The following is a 26243-nucleotide window of genomic DNA, read 5'->3' as shown; positions in this document are numbered from 1 at the left end:
GGCAATTACCCTCTGCTGATGAGACCTCTGCTTCTGAGGGAATGCCCACTTCCTTGCTCACTGTGCCTGTTCACTCTCTACCAGACCCTCTGCTGGGTAATGAGGACCTAAAGGCAACACAAAGAGGCAGGAGAAACCTTGGCATCTAGTCTTCACCTAGGAACCAGGTGGTTGAACCCTGGATAAATGGAAGAAAGAGAAGGAAGAATTAATTACACAGGGAAACAGATTCCATTTGCTGCACAAATAGAAGCTATACCTGCCACCCGGCCCCCTGCCTCTTAACTTTTGTAGACATGATGTGCTCCAAGTTCCAGCAAAGGGGATCCTTAATCTCTTCAGAACTTCAGGACAGGCACAGAGGAGTCAGCGGACATGTGTGCAGACATGTCTTTGAGATTGCTTAATTTCACTTTTGTTTCCCAATCCACTCCCCTGACGAACAAATGTCCTTGCCTGCATTTGGGTTCATTTATTTTCAGCAAATTTTTTCAAATTATGATGACTATGCCCAAGAGCCCAAAAAGGTTCTAGAGATATAATTCCTTTCCCCTAGGTCTTTGAAGAAAAGACACAAAACAAAACACCATGTCAGGTTCAAGAAGAAGGAAAGGTTATGAATGCTGAATAGATGGCTCAAGAAAGATGCTTCAGAGGAGTCTACGTGGAGGTGGAAAGATGAGTAGCATTTTGAGAGGCAGAGGAGAGGATAGTGGTGCAGGACCAGCTGGAACACAAACTCAGAGGCGCCCCTGCACTAGAACTTGGAGGATAGTGTAAAGTTCTCTGGCTGGATAGCAGGAACCAGAAGGAGGTACATAAAAGCAGACAGTGTAAATAAATCCCACGTCAAGGTTTCAGAAGCCTTGGACACATGCTGGATATTATTCTGTAGCTAGCAAGGAGCTGCTGCAGACTTTGAGATAGGGGAATGACCTGACCTGGGCCAGAATAACGAAGAGCATACTGGTGTGGTGGTCACAGGTGAGAATTTCTTAGAGAGCAGAGATGATTGAATCCTCAGCAGTAACGGCTTTGGGTTCACCCCCTGGTGAAGAGCTCCAGGCCGTTCTTCCTGCCCATCAGGGAAGCTCCTCAGTGGGAAACTTTGTCCTGGGTATTTCTCATCAGCCTGAATGAGACTGTTCCTTCCTTCTCTTTCACCTTCCCAGGTGTCAGGTCTGCTGGGCAGTGTGAAGCCTCCCCCATCCCCTCCTGCTCCCTCTCCTGTGTTCTCCACAGACAATGCCCCAAATCAACCACATGCACACTTGCCTCTGCTTCCTGGAGGACAAGAAGGTTGATGTTGACCAGCCCCAATCCATTTTAGGGGCAATATCCAGGTTGGCACAGGCTGAAATGTACCATGTGGGCAGAAGAGAAAAGGGAAAAAGAAGGGAAGACTTTTTTTGACACAAAAGACTTTGCTTCATCATTTGCAGTATACTTGTGGGAGAGGAGATTGGGCTTAGGATTTGAAATCACTCATCAATGTATTTTCATTTCTGGTAGATGGAAATATATTGGTGTTTCTGTCACTGCGAGCATTGCTCAAGCTATTTGCCCTTTTGAATCAAGTAAGTGTTTGTTGTGAAAGTTGAAAATATTTATGCCCTTTTATTGATATCAATAGCAAATAATAATATTTCATATGATGAGAAAATTTTCTAATTGAAAAATGCTAAAAGCCCATTTATTCATATGCCATGGGGCATAACCCTGAAGAGGGTCATAGAGAATGCAGTTAGATTTGCAACCTTTTACTAATGTTTTCACATGAAAGATCATAGCTTAAAAAATCATAGCTTTATAATAGCATTTAGTAAAAAGCAAGCAACAGTTTACTTAAGAAAATAATCCTAGTCTCTTACTCCAGAATGCTGTTAATGTTTAACAATATAATAGTGATTATAATACACAAGGCCAGCTCAGTAATTTCCAAACATTCTCTTTAAGTTTTTAACAGGTTATTTTTAATATTTGACCTATGTAGGTTTCATAAAAGACTCCCTATCTCGATTTTCTTTGTTCCCTTTTTTTCTACTAAACATAAACATAACAATCAGAGTGCAATAATATGTATTTACAGGTAAATGACATGGAGTGTTTAGCAATTCTTAGCTATTCTGATTTGATGATAAAATTATTTTATATTTAAGAAAAACTATGTGGAACCATAAAAATTGTGGCACATTTGAGCTTACTGTGTGACAACCTAACTCGATGTTTCAAAGTTGATAATAAGTTGATAGGAATTACACATTTCTGTGTAAACACACCTTTTTTAAAACTAAAAATGTCTTTTTGTTTATTCCTTATGATTCTTCCTAAACTGTGGCATACAAATTGCTTACTAGCTTGTTTTCATCTCCACATCCTGTGAAGTACTTTTGTTTATAATATTCTCTTTGAAGTCCAAGAAAGCTTAGCCGATGAAAGAGCACCATCTTGTCTTTTCCTATTATAAAGTAAATAAGGAGAGATGTTTGTTTGATCATCAGCTGTGACTCTGAAATAATTTTCCACTAAGTCTGGATACTCAGGATTTTTTAAAAAAGAACAGTCACTGAGCAGCCTTTCTAAACCACATGGAAAGTTGAATGGGCAGCTGCATCTGGCAGACCAAGTCCACATTCCAGCAGAGTGTAAGGCCCTTCAAAATCTAACCCACAGAGGCAGTTTTCATTATCTTCTGATGGCTACCTTCTTGTTTGTGAGTGCCTTGGTTTTCTTTGGGAATCTGTTTGCCCATTTCCCAGCAATGGTCATTGCCACTGCACAAGCCAATTAAGACCTGCTCTGCATGTTTTTAGCTTCTTTGGTAGCAAGTGGAGCTTTTGTTGTCCTGAGACACGGACAGATGGGCTGAGGCACCCTTCCTCCCTCCTGGTGGCTTGAAGGCAAATGTGGGATCAGAGATGGAGGCAGCCATTTTACCACATATCACATTCTCACATGTGACAAAGGGTGAGAGAACTACAGAGACACTGGCCCTGTCACCATTTAGCCTCTGAACTCTTTCCCCAAGCCTTCTACATTTAGTGAGAAAAAATGAATTCTTATTTATTCAAGCCATTGCTATCCCCTTCTTGTCACTCTCAATAAAAAGCATTCCTCTCTGGAGCAGACTGACATCACTTCCTGTACCTTATACCTCAAGTGACAAAATCTACTTACCATTCTGCAAACCCATGGGGCTGTTTAATGATGGACACAAAAACTCTTTCTCTCCAAAATTCTGCTCATCGAAATGACTCAGCTCATATGAGAATGTTTGCCCAAACTCATCACATAACCCCACCTCCACTCCTCTAACATTTTGTACCAGCTTCATGTGTCTAACTGGGCCAAGGTATCCTTGAGAAAGTGGCTCAGCTCCTATTTTTTGAATTAGCCCAATACTGTCACACTGCTCTCAGAACCTAAGGTGGTCCAGACACATGGGGCGCAGGTTTCATCTTTGTTAAATCTGATGCTGTCCAGACTGCTCTCAGAGATAGCCTCGGTCTCATCTCAGGTTTTACAATGAGAGAGTTTCCTTTGGTTCTCACTGAAGTCATATCCTGTCTCTACCTGGCAGTACAGTTAGGTCAAAGAAACACATTACAACAGTGATTTTGAAGGAGAGTTTTATAACAACAATTAAAATTTTAAATGTATATGATTTTTGATGTAGCAATTCCACTTGTAGAAAGTTGTCCCAGAGACATATCATACAAGTGGCCAAAGACATCTGCACCTTGATGTGGACTAGAGCATTGCTTACAACAGCAAAAACTGAAAACGGCTACATAACCACTAATAAGGTGTTAAATAAATCATGGGACACCCATTTAAAAAGAGAATATTGTGCCACTGTTTAAAAGAACCACAAAAATCTATATATAGTAACATGTAAAAAAATCAAAATAAACTCTAACTTATATACGCTGATTAGTTCTGAGGTTGGGACTCTTACCGTCTTGGACTTAGATAACAGAATTGTATGGACTTCTATAATTCATACAAATATAATATTTATGATTAGAAACAAAGTGCTAAAGAAACACCTCTTCTCTGGTATGTTTTTCAATAAACAGGGCCACTGTGGGGTGGGGTGGGGGTGGGGTGGGGGTGGGGTGGGGGTGGGCAGGCTCCACACAGAAACGAAGAAGCGGAGTCAGTTTGAGATGCAGCATAGAGGCTGGAAACGGTGCAAAAAGACTAGCGGTTCAGGGAAAAAGAAGACATGATGAGAACTCTGAATCACACAAGCTGCACTGTGAAATAGTGAGCTCCCCATTCAGCCGACTATGCAAGCAAGAAACCTCAGTGTCCCTTTGCATGTTTCTCTCCCTCACTCCCCAAGATTCTAAGGCATGCAATTTTCTATGTCTCTTCCAACCCCATACTGGTCCAGGTGACCAACCTGGCCTGCTCGAACTGGTAGAATAACTCTCTAACTGGTATCCCTATGTCACCTGGTAGGCAGAGTTTTAGCCCCCATCACCTTTGCCCTGATATCACACCTGTGAATAACTTATGTTACATGGCAAAAGGGCCTCTGCAAATGCAATTAAGGTTATTAATGAGTTTGACTTTAAAATAAGGAAATTATCCAGGATTTTCTAGGGAAGCCCACAGTTATCACATGAATAATGCTTAGAAGCAGAGCTGTCTCCCACTAAAGGCAGAAGAAAAGAAAGTAAGAGAAAAGCAGCAGAAATTAGAAGCATGACAAGGACTTGACTTGGAGGCATTGAAGATGGGAGAGGCCGTGTGCAAAGCATGAGAAGGAAATTAATTCTGCCAACAGCCCTGCCTGATGTGAGAACTTCAGCACCAGTGATACCGTGATTTCTAGCTCTTGAGATTCATACAGAGAGCCCAGCTGAGTCATGCTGTGCCCAGACCTCCGATATATGGAAAATGTGATGTTGTTTCAACTGCTTAATTTATGGAAATTTGTTTCAGCAACAATAGAAAACTAATATATCAACCCTTGCCCACCTCTTCTTCCAAACACAATGAGACTTCTTATCTTTTTTCCAAAATACAGATCTGGTCAAGATATACTCATTAATTAGCATCCTACTGCTCACTGAAGACACTGCAGCTTCCTGAGCATAGCCTTCTTGGTTTTCAGCTCCTGTGAACTTCTCCAGCCTCAGCCCCTAACCCGGGGTTCAGCCTCCTTGGCCTACCTTCATTTACTCATACTGTCAAGCTCCCTCTTGCCACAGGGCATTTGCATAAGCTGTCCCCTCTGCCTGAAATGTTTTTTTGTCTCTCCTCTTCAAGTTCTAGCCACTCCCAGAAGCCTTTCCTGGCCTTTCTGACTAAATCAAACATAGAAACTATAGGTTCCTGTGGAACTGCGTATCTCCCTTTCCAAGCAATTGTCATGGTTACAGTGGGTTGTGTGATTGCCTGACAATTATCTGTCTCCTACACTGTGCTTTAAAATCCATAATGTCAGCGAGTGTGTGTGTTTTTCACCATGGTAGCAGTGGCTCTTACTGTGTGTCTAAAACATAGTCAGTTCTCAATACTGTTCTCATAATCAGTTCTGAATAATCGAATCGACGAGTCACACTGAATCAGTAAACCGGTGCTCCAGGGAAGAACAGATGAGAAAACACCAGCCCCCAGTAGACAGTTGAGCCACATGACCACATGGTATTCTATCACTATAAGATTGCATGATGTCAAGCACTCTGTGTCTATGCAAAGTGTGACAACTATCTTTTAATTTTACATTACCAAGGGAACCTTGTTTTTCTAATGAAAAAACTGCCAAAACTAATACATCATTTCATTGTAAATCTATGTTCCTGCCTCACAAATAAATTTAATAAATATTTAATGGGTGATGACCAACAGGAAGACATTGTACTATCGGTCCCAAAGTATATAAACATGGCTTTGATCATTTCATACCTAACTTATGTGTTCAACTTCACACTTTTTAAAATATACTTTTGCATTATCTCCTCTAATCCTCAGAATAACTTTGTAAAACACTTATTTTTTATTGTTTGCATATTTTTATTTTTTTTTCCTCAATTCAGTATAGATCAATCAGAGATTCAGTGCTCAGAGGTTAACTGACATGTTTAAGTTTGAAAACTTGAAGGTGATAGCACTGGATCCCAGGACTTCCTGCTGCATGTCCAGTTTTTAACAGCACAGACTTTTCCAGATAGGAACTAAGCCTTCCAGCTCCCTCTTTCCATTCTTGCTCCCTGATACTCTGCTTTGTGCCTCACAGTGGTCTGGGCAACCATCACCCATACCTGGTGTAATTTCTGTTCAAGTCTGCTGCTGCTCATTCCAAAGATGAGACCGTGAACCGTTGTGAGCAGTCAGTAATGCCTGTCAAATGAACTGTCTATGTTACTCTCGTACCACATGTAAGCAATTATTTAAGCTTTAAGCTCCTCAGTTTCCAGAATATAAGTTTCCACATAAGAAATATTCTACTTGTTATTTTTGGATTGGCTTTAGAGCATGCCTCTTTTTAAGTGGTTAATAGCTAGAGGGGAAAGTCTTGTGAAATTCTGAGAGATGTAGTGTTTTCTATGAATTTACATCAAGATAGCACAGATTAACGTAGAGTGGGTCTCACTCAGAATGACTGGGATGTGTCTAGCACATCGAGATAAGCTCAAAGGTATGTTCTGCGTAAGTGGAGTGGGTACACTATTCTAATGATTCTGAATGCACAGGAAAATCCCAAACATGTTCCAAAAGCTGTTTCAAATTATTCTTTCTGGAATAATGGCAGAAGACTCACATTATAATTACTTTAAAGGAAATTATTTCACTTGGATTCCTCTGCTATGTTCTGTTTTTTAAAAGAAACCTAGGAGTGAAATTAATAAGTCAAAGAGCACAAACATGTTCTTTATGTTTCATTTTTCCTGACTGTTGCATTAATGCATGCCTCTGTAGAAAGGAAAGAAAGTACATAAGAGTGTCTAGAGGAAGAGAAAAAAATTCACTTATAATGATCATTATTTTATCCTGAGGCAAATAATGTTAATATCCTGAAACTTTCATATCCATAATACTCCTGTTTATTTTTCTTAGTTGAGATGAAGTCTATATTTTTCTCCTTAACATTATGTATTTTTCACCAGGAAAGCCTTTGTTTCAATGCTTTTAATTAAAGGTACTATTTCTCTGCATTACAATTTGAAGATTTGCCTAACTGATGTAAACCACTGTTAAAAATTTGGTATGGCCTTCCTTACTTGTTCCTTTGCTAAACCAACACATACAGAATACATACAAATACCATGGCCACTATTGTTTTTAGAAAAAGAGTGGTACATATAACTAACTTTTATAACAATGTATTATTAATTTCTGATTTATTCCCATATAGATCTACCTCATTCTATCAAATAACTGCATAATAGTCCATAGAATGGAAGGACAATAATTTACTATCTCCTATTGATGGACATTCAGGGTTTTTTTCTTGTTACAAGAAACAAAACAATAAATATGAGAGTGTACATATATGTGTGTATTATACCCGCATATTATAACATATATGTACACATATGTGTTATATACATGTTATGTATTACATATAATACATATACACAGTGTATGTGTGCATATATTCTATATATCTATTATCAGAGTGTATGTATGTGTATTTAAATAATAAAGTTTTTATTTTTAGAAACGATTTCTTTGCTAACTAACAAATATAATTGGGTTCCTTTCATTGTTCTCCATGAGAGTAGGTCCATATTTTCTGGTTCCTTACTCTTTTTCCCAAATAATGCTTTATTTGGCATATATAAAGTTTAAGTCAAATAAATGCATGCTGAATTGAGCTGAACAGGGACATTACTGTGGGGACCCTAAATTTAAGCAGTCACTGTGTGACCTGCACTATACGAGGTTCAGGTAGCACACTAGAGCCAGGGCATAACTAGGACATTTAGGAACCCACCACCTGCATCCAGTTTGACTAACGTGGGCAGTGTGCACGGGAACTCAATCTCCTTCCATTTCCTTTTCTTCTTTTTTTTAAACAATTTTTATTGTATTTTTCCCATTACCATTTAGCCCTGTTATACCTTTCTTCATCTTTGTTTCATTTTTTAAGTAATTTTTATTGATTATGCTATTACAGTTTTCCCAATTTTTCCTCCTTTATCCCCCCTCCACCCTGTCCCCCGAACCCTCCAGCTTCCCCCCCCCCTTATTTCATGACCATGGGCTATACATATAAGTTCTTCAAGTCCTCTGTTTTTTATACCATTTTTATCTCTCCCCATCTATTTTATGCCTACTAATTATGCTTCTTCTTCCTTGTAGCTTTCCCTCCTATTCCTCCCTTCCCTTTCCCCACTGAACTCCCTCTTTGTGATGTTCATTTCTCTGATTCTGTTCCTGATCAGGTTGTTAGCTTAGTTTTTGTTTTCATTGTTTTTCTTTTCTTTTACGTTCATTTGTTGATAGTTGTGAGTTTGTTGTCATTTTACTGTTCACATTTTTTATCTTCTTTTTCTTAGGTAAGTCCCTTTAACATTTCATATAATAAGGGCTTGGTGATGATGAACTCCTTGAACTTGACTTTATCTGAGAAGCACTTTATCTGCCTTTCCATTCTAAGTGAAATCTTTGCTGGATATAGCAATCTTGGATGTAGTTCCTTGTCTTTCATGACTTTAAATATTTCTTTCCAGCCCCTTCTTGCCTGTAAGGTTTACTTTTGAGAAATCAGTTGAGAGTCTTACCTACAAAGAGAATTCCTTTGTAGGTAACTGTCTCCTTATCTTTTGCTGCTTTTAGGATTTTCTCTTTGTCTTTAGAATTGGGTAACTTGATGATGTGTCTTGGTGTGTTCCTTTTTGGGTCCAACTTCTTTGGGACTCTGGGCTTCCTGGACTTCCTGGAAGTCTATTTCCTTCACCAAATTGGGGAAGTTCTCCTTCATTATTTGTTCAAATAAGTTTTCAGTTTCTTGCTCCTGTTCTCCTGTTGGAACCCTTATAATTCAAATATTGGAACATTTCAGGTTGTCCCAGAGAATCCTCGTCCTCTCTTCACTTTTTTTTTATTCTCCTCTTTTTGTTCTGATCCAGTTGGATGTTCATTTCTTCCTTTTGCTCCAAATCATTACTTTGAATCCTGGTTTCCTTCTTGTCACTGTTGGCTTTCTGAATATTTTGCTTTATTTCATTTTGGGTATCTTTTGCTTGTTCTTTCATTTTTTTGACCAAGCTCAGTCAGTTCTGTGAGCATTTTGATTACCGGGTCTTTAAATTCTCCATCAGACAGGCTGGTGATCTCCTCATTGCTTAATTCTCTTTCTGAGGCTTTGCTCTGTTCTCTCATGTGAGCTATACTTCTTTGTCTTGGAGCAGCTGACCCCATTTCCTTTTTTTTTTAATTTATAAATTGATTAAATAGCAGGCTTCTCATGTTGCCTAGACATGTGTTTCATCGTAATATATATTTTATTCTTATCAGATGTCTGATAGTAATGTAATAAGTACTTTTAGTATCAAAGTAATATATTAAAATTATATGTTTGTAATTATGAGAGTATTCATTGACAGCTCTTTATAGTTTATTTCACATGCAGAGGATGAAATGATTATTAAATTAAACTCCTCCCAGTCACTGACCGAGCTTTAGAGCATTCAAAGTTTATGTGGGAATTAGTTGTGTTAGTCCACAGTCACCCTGAAAACTACATGGCACCATCAGAGAGAATGGTGGTCAAGGAAGGTAATGTGGGTGAGTCAGCAGAAACCCATCTATGAGTAGGAAACCAGAGGCCCCTGCAGTAGGGTCAACCACTTCTTCAAAGTTGAAGACGAGGGATACTCAATAACTAACTCCTTTCCCCCTGCCTCGTTCCAGATAAATTAAGGCATAGAGAAGTTAGGGGGATGGAGGCCACACAGAACAGTCATTACTGAAAAAGATGTTACTAGAGGATGTGACTTAACACATATATGGGCAAGTAGGCATCTCAATACAGCAGAATCCCCCACTCTGGGATTAGAGGCTCCCTCTCTCTGCTACGGGGGTCGAGGGTCCTGGCATCTCCCTCTTCGAGGGCAGATCAGTCTGTGCAACACAAACACCAGAGGACAAGCCCTCACTGCCTACTGGCAGCTCACATCTAACAGAGAACAGCAGGACAGGCTGTCCAGCCTCCCTCACCAGTCAGGTAAGGCATGCTACCTCCCTGGGTGGAACTGCTTCCACATGGAAGAAATGTCAAGAATGCGACAGAAGAGCCCCCATCCTCATCCCACCCCAGGCTGCTCACTACTGAAAAACACATTTTTTGGCTTATGCACATGTTGCTGCCTTTTATGGGGATTTAGGTTTTGACGCAGCAACAACCTGTGTGTCCACTGCCTGCCTCCACATAGGATACACACCCACATGAGCACAAACATCCCCTGAAGCACGGGTGAGGGTGTTTCTGGGAATATACTGAACTAGAAGAGACCTTCACTGTAAAGTTATGTCAGGGGTCTAAATGTGAAATTCTTTTTTTTTAATTTTTTAAATTTTTTTATTGATTATGCCATTACATTTGCTCTATTCCCCCCTCCATTCCCCTCCACCCTGCATGCCCCTCCCTCACCATTTCCCCCTTTAGTTCATGAACATGTGTCTCAAATTCTTTAGATTCTGTATTTCCCCTACTAATCTTACCCTCCCCCCATCTATTTTCTATCTACTGTCTATGCTACTTATTTTCTGTACCTTCTCCCCCCTTCTCCTCCTCCCACTCCCCTGTTGCTAACCCTCCATGAGATCTTCATTTCTATGGTTCTGCTCCTGATCTAGCTGTCCTCTTAGTTTGCTTTTGTTTTAGGTGTGGTTGTTAGTAACTGTGAGTTTGCTGTCCTTTCACTGTTCATCTTTTTTATCTTCTTTTTCTTAGGTAAGTCCCTTTAACATTTCATATAATAAGGGCTTGGTGCTGATGAACTCCTTGAATTTGGTCTTATCTGAGAAGCACTTTATCTGTCCTTCCATTCTAAATGAAAACTTTGCTGGATAGAGCAGTCTTGGTTGTAGGTCTTTGGTTTTCATGACTTGGAATACCTCTTTCCAGCCCCTTCTTGCCTGTAAGGTCTCTTTTGAGAAATCAGCTGACAGTCTGATGGGAACTCCTTTGTAGGTGACTGTTCCCTTAGCTCTTGCTGCTTCTAGGATTCTCTCCTTCATTTTAATCTTGGCTAATGTAATGATGATGTGCCTTGGTGTGTTCCTTCTTGGGTCCAACTTCTTTGGGACTCTCTGAGCTTCCTGGATTTCCTGGAAGTCTATTTCCTTTGCCAGTTTGGGGAAATTTTCCTTTATTATTTGTTCAAATAAGTTTTCCACTGGTGGCTGTGCCTTTCCCCCTTCTGGTACCCCTATAATTCGGATGTTGGAACGTTTAAAGATGTCCTGGAGGTTCCTAAGCTTTTCCTAATTTTTCTGAATTCTTATTTCTTCATTCTTTTCTGTTTGATCATTTTTTCCTTCCTTGTGGTCCACTCCCTTGATTTGAGTCCCAATTTTCTTTCCATTACTATTGGTTTCCTTTGTATTACCATTCATTTCGATTAGTTTAGCTTCCATATGTTTCTCTAATTTGTGACTAAAATCAACCAGTTCTGTAAGGATCCTGATAACCAGTGTTTTGAACTGTGCATCTGAAAGACTGGCTATTTCTTCATCGCTTAGATCTATGGGTTCTGGGGCTCTGAGTTGTCCTAGAGCCATTTTTGGTCTATTCGTGCCGTTAAGTAATCGGAGCGAAGCCTTAGTTGTTTACCAGGACGGGGCGACCCAGGTCACTGGTTTGTGACGCTGTGTGTGGGGGCGTGGTCAGAGAGGGAGCAATGGCAGTCCTCTCCGCTAGCCCAGCCCGTCCAGTCACACTACTCGTCCTGGGCTTGTTTATCCGATCGGAATTGTGCGAGCCTGCTGCCCCGCGCAGGCTTCCCTTCTCACTGGTTTCTCCGCATGCAGATGCTCGACCGACCGAGACAGCCCCCTGCGCCTCTTCCCTGTGTGCTCCGGTAGCTAGCCCACGATCAGCGCCGCACACCACCTGTTCGGGGATTTTTTCTTGCCAACCTGCTCCGCTGCTGGTTTCGCTTCTCTTACCGGTTTAGCTGAGTATTTAGTTGTCTTTGGACTCTGTATTTTCGATTTTCCATGTGGCTTGGTTGTGATTGTTGTGAAAAATAGTTGTTCTTAGATTTGGTTGTGCACAGAGGCAAGGTGGTTCCTCCACCTACGTCTCCATCTTGGCGGTAAATGTGAAATTCTTAACCACTGCACAGTGCGTTTTGGAATAAAACCTCTCAGTTGATTTTGAAAATAGCACATGGAAATTAAAGTACTCCATGATTCCATACACACTTTTAAAATTTTCACCATGTGCTACATTTTTCCTGCTGGCATCCCTGTATTCTTTTTTTTTAATAGTGAATTTATTCAAAGCATTTGCTGAATACTTTTAATAACATTTGAGTATCAGCAATGATCCATATCTTATTAAAAAAGTATTATCAACCTCATTTTACAAATGAGAAAATTAACATTTAGGTAGACAATTTGTTTAAGGTGGTACATAGATAGAAAAGGAAAATTGTATTTGAACCCAAGTCTTTCCAACTCACACAGCCTGTCTTGATCTGGGCTGCTTACAAAGGTGTCTATCATGCTACATAAAAGTTACTTGTGGCTGGAAACATAGCTTCTCTATATTCAATTATTTTTCTATCCATAGCAAAGAACACATAGTAAATATTTAAGTTCAAGTAAATAGACTTATAAAATTCTAGGTATGGAAATGCATAGAAATATTTCAGTTTGAATCTGTCATTTTATAATTTAGGAGATTGAGGCCCTGAGAAGATCTTCAAGTTTACATAGTGAAGAGAATCCAATCCTCAGATGTGGCCTTTTAGCTTTTCCTGCTGCCATTTCCTTATCACCTAGGGAACCCTGAAGTGACAAGTAGCTTGTCATGGATTGTGGTGCTTTAGCAACAGGAGGAGCCAGCTGCTGCTTGTCCTGGGACACACGACCTGAGGGAACAAATGTCATGTCTGTGTCACAGAGTTGGAAAGACTTACAGGAAAGAAAACAACAATGAAACTTCACATAAGTTTATGGAAGTAGCAGTAGGCGTGGACTCTGGGGCAACTTGGCCTGGCACACAATGTGTAGAGGTAATCTGCTGCTGACTAGCTAGCTATGTGACCTTGGGCAAATTACTTGGCCTGTATGTGCCTCAGTTCCTTCTGTAAAATGGGAATGCAGGATCTCACACTGCCTTTGTGAAAATTAGAGGAGTCACCTACATAAAACACAATGAGTAAGCACTATTTACATTGGTTGTTATTTGAACACTTTCTACTTTCTAGCAACTATACTAAATGTTTAAAAACCACAAGCTTTATTCACCTTATTATTAAATATTAACTAAGATAAGCAGTTGCTACATTCTGCAAATGAGACAGAAAGAGAATTTAAGTAATTTGCCCAATTTCTAGTACCTGGCAGTGGAGGGATATAAATCTGGGGACATTCTTCCTGAGCCCACTCTGCTGACCACTGTGCAGGGAGTTAAATCCCATAATCAGCCCTGTGTCCTACAAAACAGAAAAGCTGGTTTGAGGTCCCTACTGTAGCAGGTATAGACTCTCTGGCCAGGGCCAGGAGCTGGGCCTGCAGCAGATCCCTAATTCGGAAAAGTCTAGTTACTCAGACACTGCTCTGAAATTCTGAAAGTTTGGATTTACTATAAGTGGATCTCAAATGAGAACCAATCTAACCTCCCTAGAATTAAATAATGTTAAAATAACTGTCATGAGGCCACCTCTGAAGACTTCTGTTGAAAAGTCATACCACCCAGGTGTCTCCCAGTGAAGAGTATATACAGGTACATACAAAAGCCTGCATGAAACAGACAACCAGGGTCAGGTGCAAAACCTCTATCCAGGAGTCTCCTGGAAAGGAAGGACCATAGACCTTTCTCTTAACTGCTAAATGGCCACTGAAGTCACCTGTTCTCTCCCTGAGGAAGTGTCACAAGTAGTATCTGAAGTCAAATCTCCAGGAAACCATCATTTGTGTCAGCATTTGCCATGTAGATAAAGTTCCTGGGGGAAATGTGTTGAGAATCAGCCTATCAAGGCAAGTTTATCATTGGGTTTGTTATGTACTCAGCATAGGACTAAATAAAGTGGGAAGTTTCCTACCACACATTTGAGGGAAAATTAAAGCTCTTAATGGGCATGACTGCATGTTGGCAAATAGGATGTTACAGTAATGACTTCTCTAACTCCATTTGCTGTCATTTTCAGGTATTTAGTTAGTAATAAAGTAAAAGTCAGTGTGTTAGTAAAGCAAGCAATTACTTCTGAAGAGTAACATTAAATTAGATAAAATGAAACAAGGTTTCTCTATCTGTTCTCTCATCTGAAACAGATTGTTGGCTGGTGTTCCCCACAGTCATTAGAAACTCCTGGAGCTGCAAAGTTACTGTTTAAATTCTGTTTTATTCTATGGAGAAGACTCAAAGAGTGAGTCCAGCTACGACCCAGAAGGGATAATTAAGTTTTAACTTGCTGAATAAGTCACAGTTACTTTTATATTCTTGAGATTTATCTTTTTAAATGTTTCTTATTTCTATTTTTGCCAATATTTGAGGTCCATTTCTTACCCTTTTTAGGAGTGTATATTTTAGTTGTTAAATTCCTAACTTTTCTTATCAGTACAAATGATTCATGAACTTAATTTAACTGTCACGAAGACACCGGGTTTAATTGGTAGTAAAAGCATATAGTAAATGCACAGTTCTAAGATGTATGACACACACGCCATGCATAATAGAACCTGATTCTGAATTTCAATGGCTACATTACAGTCTCTCAACATCCATATAATGGTTAGAACTGGAAAGGATCAGCAGATCCTATTACTTAAGCAGGATGTTGTAAGTTAAGTAACAGGCTTAGAAACCTAGGTGAGATGGACTAATTTCAGGTCTGATACTAACTTGCTCTGAGGCCCTGGGAAAGATGCTTATCTATGGCTTATCTTTTCCTTCTTGTGAAATAAGGAGACAAAAAGGAGTATAAAACTGTCAAATAGGCATGAAATGCAAAGTGCGTGCTACCATAAATAAGTAGTTATTTGTACATTATCATATTGACCATAAAGCAGGTCATTAGTACTTAGGATTTTTAAGACAATTCACTAGGCATGGATTGAGACACAAAGATATAGAAAATGTGGAATTGGCTCCCAAGTCTATAGCCCACCTGGAGAGATGGGATGCACATACTAAAATCTGTTGATTACTTCACTGCCCATCAATCAACATACAATCATCTATTATAATTGCTCTCATCTTCATTTTGAGACAGTATGTCATTTCTGTTTTATGCTAACAACACTATAAATGAAACAACACAAAAATGTGTATTCTTAAATTCACTATGATGTGTTCTCCAACTTGCTGACACCAACTAGGTATCCTACAATTCAATTCAATTCTGATACTAGCTGGAGTTAGGGTCAGATCCCACAAGTTAAAGGGCAAGGTCATGAAAGACTGCCCTGACATCATATGCCAGCTGCAAGTGGTATCCCCAGACTTCATGTACTTCTGTCTGTCTTGGTTACAAATTCGGAGTCTCCCAAGACCATCATCCAGATTCACTAATTCACTAGAATGACTCACAGAACTCAGGAAAGTGCTATGCTTATAGTTACCGTTTGATGTAAAGGGCACAAAGGAGCCACATGAATATGTCCATAATGTGAGGTCTGGAAGAGGGCTGCGTGCAGGAGCTTTCATCCCTGTGGAGTCAGACATACCACCCACCCCGTACACCGATATGTTCACCAACCAGGAAGCTCCCCAAGCCTTGGTGTCCTGGGTTATTGGGGCTTCATTAAGTGGGCATAGTTGATTAAATCATTGGTCCCATGATTGAACTCAGTCTCTAGTCCCCTCCCCTTCCCTGCTGTAGATGTCAGGGGGTGGGGCTGAAAGCTCCAACCTTCTACTCACATGGCTGATTGACTCCTTTCCACATCAAATTAGCATAAACTCAGAGATGGCCCAAACTCATTTGTTATGAATATCATGAGACACTGCTATCACTCAAGAAATCGCAAGGGTGTTTGAAGGTCTACACCAGGAACCAGAGACAGTTTAGGAGCAGTGTCAGGTGAACTATATGGACTGTAGGCATTACAAAAGCCTCAGGAGGAAAGACTGTTCCAATGGGGGAGCCAGGACCATCAAGGTCAATTCATGAACCTGGTGAGGTATGACTTAGGCATTAAAGTATGGCTGGTATTTGAAGGATAGAGATGAGAAAGGAGAACTTGAGTTAGAAAATGACAGTGAAATACAAAATTAAGAAAGTACAAAGGATAATGGAGCAATGAAAAGCAAACCATTTTGGTCAAAGAAGGAGATTCAGAGTGCGGTAACATAAGGCAAGTAATAATCACTCTCAATTACCTAAGTCTCCTTTAATTAAAAGGTCCAATCACGTGTTTTCAGAAAAAAATTCAAATTAACATAGACAAAGCAAACTACTTTCACATTGTCTATAACTGGTTTAAAAATGTTATAATCAAATATTTTGTTAAAAAAAACAAACCAAAAAACCTTTAGAATGGTACTATAGTTGGCTGGATACTGTAAATTCTGTGAACACGTGATCTGGACAAAGTATGTCAAAGGAATATAGGCCATATTTCTAATTGCTGTTACTGGCTCTACACACCAAAATAATGTCCCTTGGGCTCAGGTGTCCCCTTGCATATGTAAACAAAATAGCCTCTACACTTCGTTTCTTTTCCAGCCAAGAGAAATTAGGCCACCGTGGCTTCAGACAGCTGCCCTGCATGGCCCCAACCGCCACCAAAGGAGCACTAGGCTCTGGAGACCATTACCAACGCCAACATCTGGCTCTGCGTGCTTTCTTTCAAACAGACCTTAATTTTCCTCTGATTTTCCAGAAACAGGAAATACCACATACATTTTAGTAGAATGTTGGATTAAATATTTCTTAAACCAACTGCTGTTTTTACAAGACATTTTGGAGTGGTGGTTTACTTGGTGGCTTTCATCTCTGGGAATTCTTTAATGTGAGTTGCTGTGAAATTGCCAAGGTCCCCTGCTTTTCCATGATTGTGTTTTTTATTCCTCTCCCAAAGACTATGTTTGAGATCCACAGAGCATCTGACCACCAACGGCATAAGTAACATCTCAAACGCCAGGAGTTTTTGTTGCCTGTTCAGATCAGTAGTTTTGGCCACTGCCAACTATGTAGAAACTTGTGCTGTCACCAGCCGTCCCTAGAGGTGGTCATCGTCCCTCTCCAGAAAGTGTTCTCTTTTGGGGGAGTAGAGAAGGAAAGAGAGTTCAGCAGAAATCAAATGCTTCTTCTTCATGGGGAAGTAGGAATAGTTTAATGGCTGACTCTTTCAGAGATATAATAGTTACTACTATGATCCCCACTTTCCGATAAGGAACCTTATGCAGACTGAGGAAGAATACATTAAAAAAATGCCTATTCCTCCATTTCTAAATGTGCTTGTTCACAGAGAAAGCCACAGCACTCTGAATTTCCTCTGCCTGTCATCTTTTGTTCCTCTGTAACAAGAGATGACTTCCCCTCCAGGGAAAGAGCAGGACTGAGAGCAGAAAACTCTATTTGCTGAAAAAGTGCCGAAATAGTGGGAATGAAGGAAGAAGATATATGTACAATGGGCAAGAAATGGCAGGAATGCTTTAACCACTAGATCCTTTCACACCTTTCTGACTTTGAGACTGCAATCAGTTTCTCTTGGAAGTGAAACTCTCATTAACTTTATACATCTTCCTCTCTTGGTCCTGAATTTTGTTTTCTTGGCTGGTAAATTATTTATGGCAAATTAGACACACAGTTTTCTCAGATGCTTACTTAAAATTTTAGTTTGTAAGGATTATATTACATGGGAATGACAAAAGGCAGAAGAATTCAAAAGTGAACCTATGGAATCTCTCTCCACAGTATGAGTATGAACAGCAGTTGCACAACCATATCATGAGTGATGATGTCAGGGTACAAATGTAAGGGGTGTGTAAGGTCAGGATGACAAAGGAGAATAGGCATATTCATTCTTCAGTCTGCCATGCACAGACATTTCCTTTGGTTACTCTTAGTTTTCACTTTTGTAAGTACTATCTGTCTGTCTTCCCACCATAATTTCTTTCTCCCAGGAGAAAGATCTGGAAGTGTTAAGTTGTAAGCCCTGCCTTTCCTCTGCTGTACAGGGTGAAGCCACAGAGTAACAGGCTTTGTCTTGCTCTCCTTTGAAAGCCTTTTCTACACGATCCCCCACTCCCAGAGGACCCCTAAAGTCATTCTTAACTCTTCTGTTGGGAAAGGAAACCACTGTCTTAAAAACTACACTGGGCCATTGCTTACATGACAATGATCAAATGAACATTGGGAGACATCTAGCTGCATATTTTAACTCTAGGAGAGAAAAAAAGCTACCCTAACAGCCTGCATTTATTAGAAACTTACTATGTACTTGAAGCTACTGTGAATCCATGTTAGGTCATCAAAACGTCAGCCTGTGACTCCTGGACAGACGGAGAGACTGGGAGCCAAGTCACCATTCTGAGCGGTTCCCACCAGGCATGTGGCCTTCCCACCAGCTCCGCCTTGTGCTAGTGGGCAACTTGGCTAGAAGAAAGGGGTAGATAATTTGTAGAGATTAATAATGAACGCACATTTCTGTAGAAGTTTTTATTTTTTTAATGTTTTAAAAGATTTTATTTATTTATCTTTAGAAGGGAAGGGAAAGAGAGGGGGCGAGAAATATCAATGTATGGTTGCCTCTCGTGCGTCCCCTCCTGGGAACTGGCCAGCAACCCAGGCACGTGCCCTGACTGGGAATCGAACTGTGGTTGTTTGGTCCACAGGCCCATGCTCAATCCACTGAGCTACACCAGCCAGGGCTTGTAGAAGTTTTTAAAAGCATTTTTCTATTTATAAGGGATTTATAATATATATTAATCTCTAATGATTTTTTCCTACACATTAAGTCAGATCTAGGGTCCTTAACACCTTAAGTACAGGAAAGGGCTAAGCCACAGGCACAGTTTTAACTGCTGCTTCTCACCTTGGTCATAAGCCCATATTTCTCCCAATCTCCTCTCAGAGGTTACTAAGACCCAGTCTTCACCAGCCTCTGCTCCTCAGCCAGTCTTCCTCTTCAGGCCCTAAATTCCATCTTTTCTATCCCAAACCTACTCTTGCCAATAGGCCAGAATCCTCCTCAGCACCTTTTTGCAGGCCTGGAGTTACAGTAAACACTATATTAACTTACTTGTGGGTCTCTAAAAATATTTTGGAGATAGCTTGAAAATCAAGGTCATTCATTATATTGACTGCTCTAAGTTCTAAATGAATTATTCAAAACAATTTAGAAGTAAACATTTAAAATTCAGGTAACTTGTAGGTGTCCTATGTTAGGGTACTAGGAACAAGGCTTTCTAATAGTGTTGAAAAGTTTCCCAGGAGAAAAGGACAGAAGGTCAGTCTCTCTCTTCTCCCTCCCAACCCCACATCCCACCACGGATTTGGTTATGCTACTGCCAGTGAAGTTACTGGCACCTGCACGTGTTCAAATAAGGTGAACTATGTAATAAGCCACACCCAAAACCCAGCTCAACGTGTATTAATTTTCAGGGCAACCTTATTTTCTCCCTGGTGAAATCAAATTCTATGTCCCCACTCCTGTCTTGGTCTTGCCAATCTTCTTGGGCTCCTGGCAGTTCCCTTATCTGGGTTATAATCATAAGGAAGGCAAAAGTTGGAAGATTTTCATGTCAAAGAATCTTTTTGCGTGAAATGGATGAAAAAATGTAATTAACAAATAAGGAGAATTTGAAGGCCAAAACCTCCACTCAGTGATAAGCCTGCTACATTCAGCAGAAAGAATTTAATAAAAATCTCTTCAAGGTACAGCTTCCTGAATGAGCACAGAATAGGTTCAATGGAGTCGATAGCATCTGTATAACTGCCATTCTCACTCTGGGACCTTCAGAGGCACTGAATAAAGAAATTCTCAGCCAAAAGAGCAGGTTTTGAGGACCCACAAGCAATACAGACCTCAGAGGTAAAAACAATGTAGCTGCTATTCCTGCCGGACAATAGTTGTTTCTCAATAGTGGCTAATGAGAAACAAATTCTAAATCAGATCCAGTCAATATTGACAAAGTCAATATCAATTCAATAGCACACATTTCGTGTGTTTAATGCAAATAATAGTGGCTCAAAATACAATGGCAGTGGAATATACTAATTCACTTTTTATGTAATTCAATCCAGGATCTCTTAAGGTCAATATGCAAATGAGTTCATATACTGTACAGATAGTCTCATTGGAGCTTCTAACACCTAAGCAAATAGGCTCATTTTTTTTCTCCCAAAAGTCCCAACAGATCTATTATATTACCATTGTTTTTTATTTTTTTCTTATTAAAAACTAATGAAATGCCACAACCTGTTCCCTCATCTACAGAGGTTCTCTTAATTAGTCATTCATTCATTTATTTTTTAATTTCATAATCACATGGAAGAGCAGCTCTAATGGAAGAGTTACCCTGGATACAATGGTAAACATGGGTAGGGCATAGTTCGTAGTACAGCATTCCCAGACAAACCTGTCAATTAGGAGACTGGATAGAAATATCATACGTTTTCTTCCAAAACTTTACTCAGGTTGGGGATATAGTCCATGATATTTACTGCACACATGAGAATTGTTTCTCACATTGTGCTTCTGCATCAAGGGGAAGCTTTGAAGTATATTTGGTTTTAATTTACTAATGGCAAACCTTGGTATGAAAAGTTCAGAAAAGTACCCTGGCTGGTGTGGCTCAGTGGATTGAGTGCTGACCTGTGAACCAAAAGGTTGTTGGGGCACATGCCTGGGTTGCGGGCCAGATCTCCAGTAGGGGGCGCGTGAGAGGCAATCACACATTTATGTTTCTCTCCCTCTCTCTTTTCCCCTCTGTCTAAAATAAATAAATGAAATATATTTTTTAAGTACAAAAATTTTTAAAAAAGAAAAGTTCAGAAAAGTGAAATAGTCTCCAGTATGTCATTTGAGGAAAGGAAAGCAGAGGAAAAGGACAGAGGACGGAGATTTTTATCTGGATTTTTGTCTACGTCATTTGTTTTCTCTGGGCCAGGATCAAATGAAGATGGTGATTAATTAAATTTGACACTAGAAAGTCTGACTGCTGCTCTCTGAAACTCTCTGTGAAGCCTGCAGTAGGAAGTCCTAGGACTGGGACGCTCTTAGAATGACATTTTGCCCTTCAATTCATGGAGTTGCAAAACTGGGGTGAAGAAACAAAAGGCATTTCTTCCTACATAAACGAAAGCATTTCTCACTCAAAACATAGGCACAGCCTTTAAGGATGTGAATAATAGACACAGAAACCATTTTCTTTGTAAGATCTAAGTCACTGTTTTCCTTACTTACAGAAGCCTTACCCAACATCCAGATCTGCACTCCTGCTCAAGTTCCACTGTCCTTGCAAGTCAAGGATTCTCATGTCCACAGCATTCTTTTTCTGTAAAAATCTGTAAAATGGGCACAATAGCTTTTAAATCCAATTTATAAGACTATTGTGAGATATCACTGAAGTAATGTATGTGATGTGCCATGCATTCATAAGATCTTGGACACCTGAGTTTTTTACACTATGCTAAGAGGAGAAGGCCCCACCTGGGCACTGGATCATCTTCTCCAAGGTGCTTTTCTAGGCTCCAGGTTGAGTCCAAGTTTGGATTCTTCTTACATACTCTTCTCTCTGCATTGCGTATTGTCCAACAGGCCGACAGCCCTGCTCTATTATTCTCCTCCTAATCAGCCTTCTTCCCTACTCAACTTTAAGTTCCCTTTAATGATATGGGTAATGAATAGATGTATGTTTAATATAATTTATATATTTGTCTACTAAGTGATGTATAGTAATTGCAGAAAATTTTGACTAGCCAGATAAAGTAGCTACTGGACATGGGGCTGGTCCTTGTTCTACACCTGGCTTGGCTCTTCTCACTGCAAAAGTTCATTTCCAAGGCCAGGTGGCTGATTTCGTATCCTGAAGTTTGGTCCAAAAAACACCCATATCAAACTCACCTAGAATGGAATTCCAGAGCCCCACCTTTGCCCAGAGTCTGAACCACAGTGATCACTGTGTGTGGCATGTGCTCTGCCATTTAAAAAAGCTATTCAGGTGATCTTCCGCAGACCAGCGTTTCAGAGTTCTGCTCCAGATTCCAGACCACACACTTCAGAAGCAAGGGTAGGGTGGTCCTGAGCTGCAGAGCTGACATCATCTGAGAGCATGTTAGAGATGAAGATTCCCCCCTTACACCCAGATCTACTGGACCAGAACCTGCAATTTAAGAAAATCCTTAGAAGATTCTGTCACATATTAAGGCTTCAGATGCTCCGTTGTATTACCTGGGAAGCTTTACATTCTACTGACACCTGTGCCCCACCCAAAGATTCTAAGGGTGTGGCCAATGAAAATGACTCTTACAAGCTTCTGAAATTATAATGACCAGCCAAGACAGACGAACATTGTCTTCTAAATTCCAGTTTTTTTCAACTTTAAGTAATTTTAAATTTTTAATTACAGTTGACATAAAGTATTATTTAGTTTCAGATGTACAACACAGTGATTAGACATTATATAACTCACTAAATGATCACTCCAATAAGTCTAGTACCAATCTGACACCATACATAGTTATTACCATATTACTGACTACATTATCTGTGCTGCACTTTACAGCCCTGCGACTATTTTTTAACTACCAATTTGTATTTCTTTTTTTAAAACAAAATTTTGTTAATGTTCGAATACAGTTGTCTCTATCCCACCACCACTTTCCCCTGCCCTACCCACCCCCCTTTGGCTTTGTTCATGGGTCTTTTATACATGTTCATTTACTGCCCAATTTGTATTTCTTAATCCCATCACCCTTTTCACCAGTTCCTAAATTCCAGCTTCTTAAGGTGAAGCTATAATTTGAGTTACATTGGCTTTTGTAGACCCGGTCAGGCCCTAAGGACCAATTAAACAGTGTTTTTTTAAGGGACAATAGGCTCGTGGGACAAACGAAGTTCAAGTACAGAGTTTTAAACTCACCAAATCCGAGCGGGATAACTTTCGGTACCAGTAGCAAGTAGGCAGGGCGCCACAGTTGGTGCGCTCCAGCGCCCCTCGAACCGAGCCCAGCCCTTGTCCCTCCCCGTCTCCGCCCCTTCTCCAAGTCGCCCTGCCCCTGCCCGCCCCCCTGGTGACGCGCCGCCCGCGGGCCTGGCTCATGCGCACTCGCGCCCGCGCCTCCCAGCCTCTGCTCCTCGAGGCTGTCATTCTCCGCTGCACCGCGGTGGTTGGGGACTGCAGCTCCCTCCCTCCTTTCGTCCTCCTCGGCCGGCCTGCGAGCTCACGATGTGACCGAGCCTGGGAGCAGGCTGACGGCTCTGCGGCAACAGTGCCTCGGCTTCTGTCTGGCCGCGTTCCCTGCGCAACTGCGATTCCCTACGAGCAGAGACGGAGACACGCACCAGGGACTCGAAGCGCGCCCTCCCGGCCCGGTGCAGCCGCAGCAGCTGCCGCAGCCGCCGCAGCCGCAGCTGCCGGGGCACCGCGGAGCTGAGGCGGCTGGTGCAGAGCTGGGCTACCGGCCGCGCGCAGCTGAGCGCGATCTCCAAGAAGGCGCCCTGTCTGCTGCGTCCCAGCGAGTTGACTGCAGTTTCTGAAGTTGGAGGGAGCCGTGAGGAGGAGAGGTTGGTTTTTATCGTCTTCGTGTTGTGGGAAGCTGGGGTGGCACCTCTTGTTAGCTGGGCGCCAGCTTGAGGAGGTCAAGGTGCCAGACGCTGGCACGCAGGCGGGAGAGGCCGCGGTCCAGCGGGCTGGCTCCAGCCTCTGCGGACGCGCCAGCTGGAAACGTGCAGTGCGAGGACAGGTGCTCCCAGGGCACTGCGCCCGCTGCCTACGGCACACGCCGAGCGTCTCCACTGTGCGCGCGGGGGAAAGGGGCAGAAGGCGCAGGATCAGCTCACCTCTGTCTTAATTCTTTGGAGGAGCGCCTCCTGTAATATTCCTGGGGACCATAGATCTTTGGGGTGGGAGCTAAGCTTCCAGGCTTCCCGCGCATCTCACTTCAGTCTTTCCCTAGGCAGAAGTTGCCAACGTCTCCATGATTGAACTTACCCAGTCCTTTAGTGGTGGAAAAACAACTTATATGTCAACCCAGCGTTTTGTACTATAAGGCGAATAACAAGAGAAATCTGATCTGTGTGTGTGATTTCATACACTTTAAGAACGTGGGGAAGTCTCAAAGAAAAAGAATACGGATGACCCTTGAGTTTTCACCCTGACGTGCGCCTGTTATGTAAGGTCTGGATAACTCTGTCTCTGCAAGGGCTGCAGCTGTGACTCCCCATTCCATTTGTTTAATGTCCAGTTTGAACAGAAGTTAATGAAAACGTTGACATAATATAGCGGCCTGCGTTCCGAAACAAAGTGCACTCTTCAGATTGGAATGTCTTCTCCTAATAGGGAGCATTCGAAGAAAAATCAGTATATTTTTCAAGACAGTTCCAGGAATTAGACACACAAGTCATGTTTTAAAATAGCATGCATTGTGCAGAGAGTTTGCAAAAGATCCCTTTGAACATATCCCCTTTGTTTTAGGAAAAGTGGAAATTGGTCATGCCAGACAATTGTTGAGTCTGAAAGTTAAGTGCACTGATGGGCTTAATTGTCTTAATAAACAAAGAGCGTGATTTATAGATAGCTTCCCTATTTTGAAGAATAGAATTTTTTAACCTTTCTTTCTCATCTCTCTGCTAGAGATTCCTTTTAAGCAGACCAGTTGATCATCATCATTGATGTGTAATGTTTAAGCTGATTAAATTTGTAAAAGGATTCTTTGAAATACTGTATAGTACTGTGGTGACCAAGACAGTGAAGATTAGAAATAAAGAGACTATCCAGATGATTTAATATAGAAGTCACTAGTTTAGCCAAATATAATATTAAGACTCCATATGTGTGTGTATACACACACACACATATAATTTGGACTTATAATTGTTTCATTAAAAACTCATGGGTACATTTTAATGTAAGACTTATTTAGGTAATCTTTTGAAGGGGGAAAGGCACATTTATTTATGGTATTCCAGCATATAGAACTAGATGAGCTAGTTACAGGAACCTCATTTAAAAACATATGATAATTTTTTAAAGAAGTCTTAGAAAATATATGAAATATTAGTCCAACGGTTGAAAAGTTAGTCAACACGTTGTGTTCATAAGAGTGCCCGTGGCTTATCTCTGAAAGAGGTTACATCCATGCTTGGGGTCTCAAAGCAGGTCAACCTTCCCCACCCCACCCCCCAAGCATTGCTACACTGTTGTTAGGAAAACAGACTAAGGAGGTGGACTGGTGGCCCTGTTACCATCTATTTGAACCTGGGCAGGTACCTAACATGGGGAGCTATGAAGCTATTGAACCGGTGTCTGGCACATGAAACTGTGTAAAATGATCATGGTTAGGAGAGGAAGTGGCCAGTCTGGATGACAGTGAATGACTGCTGATGGAGGTAAACAGAATCAATGCACAGGTATAATAGGGAATAGAGTACAAACATTAGCTAGACACCTCCCAGGGATGCAGACACTGGGTGGTGTCTGGCTTCCCATTGCCTGCATTTCCTCACTGAGGTAGGTGACTCCGTGCCCAGTTTGCAGATGGGGAAACAAACCCAGCAAGATCAAACAGTAGAAATCAGATTTGGGATCTTAACCTGTGTCTGTTGTTTCAAACCCTGTTCTTTTAAACCCTGCTGCCTCAACTTGCCCAGTGATGTCTCCATCTCTCCATCTCTCATCCTCATTACAGCATAATGAAATAGGTGCAGTATTACCTTCAATTTACAGATGAGGACATTGAAGTTACATACTAAAGTATGCAAAGTACTAACAGCACTCACAACATCATTCTCTGTGATGGGGTGTTATTGCCATTATTATAATTAATATTTAACAACTCACCCACCATTGCAGGTGGGTGAGGCCCCAGCAGGTACAGGAGTTGCTCTCCTTCAGTTTGAATTTTCTCTGTGGCTTTTTACTTCCTTATTGGTCTATA

At 41.0% G+C, this 26243-nt stretch overlaps 1 protein-coding gene and 1 long non-coding RNA gene across 5 annotated transcripts in view; one reads left to right on the top strand and one right to left on the bottom strand.

The window, feature by feature from the left end:
* Nucleotides 1-1274: 1274 nt before the first annotated feature.
* Nucleotides 1275-23312, bottom strand: LOC119054479 (uncharacterized). Of its 2 annotated transcripts, none has more exons than XR_005083523.2 (4): nucleotides 23228-23312; nucleotides 21561-21650; nucleotides 18576-18737; nucleotides 1275-1354 (listed from the first exon to the last, which is right to left on the bottom strand). It is a non-coding gene; the product is annotated as an uncharacterized LOC119054479 (long non-coding RNA). The 2 variants fall into 2 exon arrangements; XR_005083524.2 differs by lacking the exon at nucleotides 1275-1354 and adding an exon at nucleotides 10770-13061.
* A 116-nt stretch (nucleotides 23313-23428) lies between these two features.
* Nucleotides 23429-26243, top strand: part of PAG1 (phosphoprotein membrane anchor with glycosphingolipid microdomains 1) — a 139488-nt gene continuing 136673 nt past the window's right edge. For all 3 annotated transcript variants that reach the window (XM_053660911.1, XM_053660914.1, XM_053660912.1), the window contains exon 1: nucleotides 23429-23871. The gene's annotated coding sequence lies outside the window, so the exon portion shown is untranslated. The remainder of the gene's footprint in view (nucleotides 23872-26243) is intronic.

Source organism: Artibeus jamaicensis, unplaced genomic scaffold (genome assembly GCF_021234435.1).
Source record: "Artibeus jamaicensis isolate MK-2021 breed Jamaican fruit bat unplaced genomic scaffold, CSHL_Jam_final scaffold_916, whole genome shotgun sequence".
In the NCBI taxonomy this organism is placed as follows: domain Eukaryota; kingdom Metazoa; phylum Chordata; class Mammalia; order Chiroptera; family Phyllostomidae; genus Artibeus; species Artibeus jamaicensis.
Note: the sequence above shows the minus strand (reverse complement) of the source record. Positions and strands in the feature narration are given on the sequence as shown.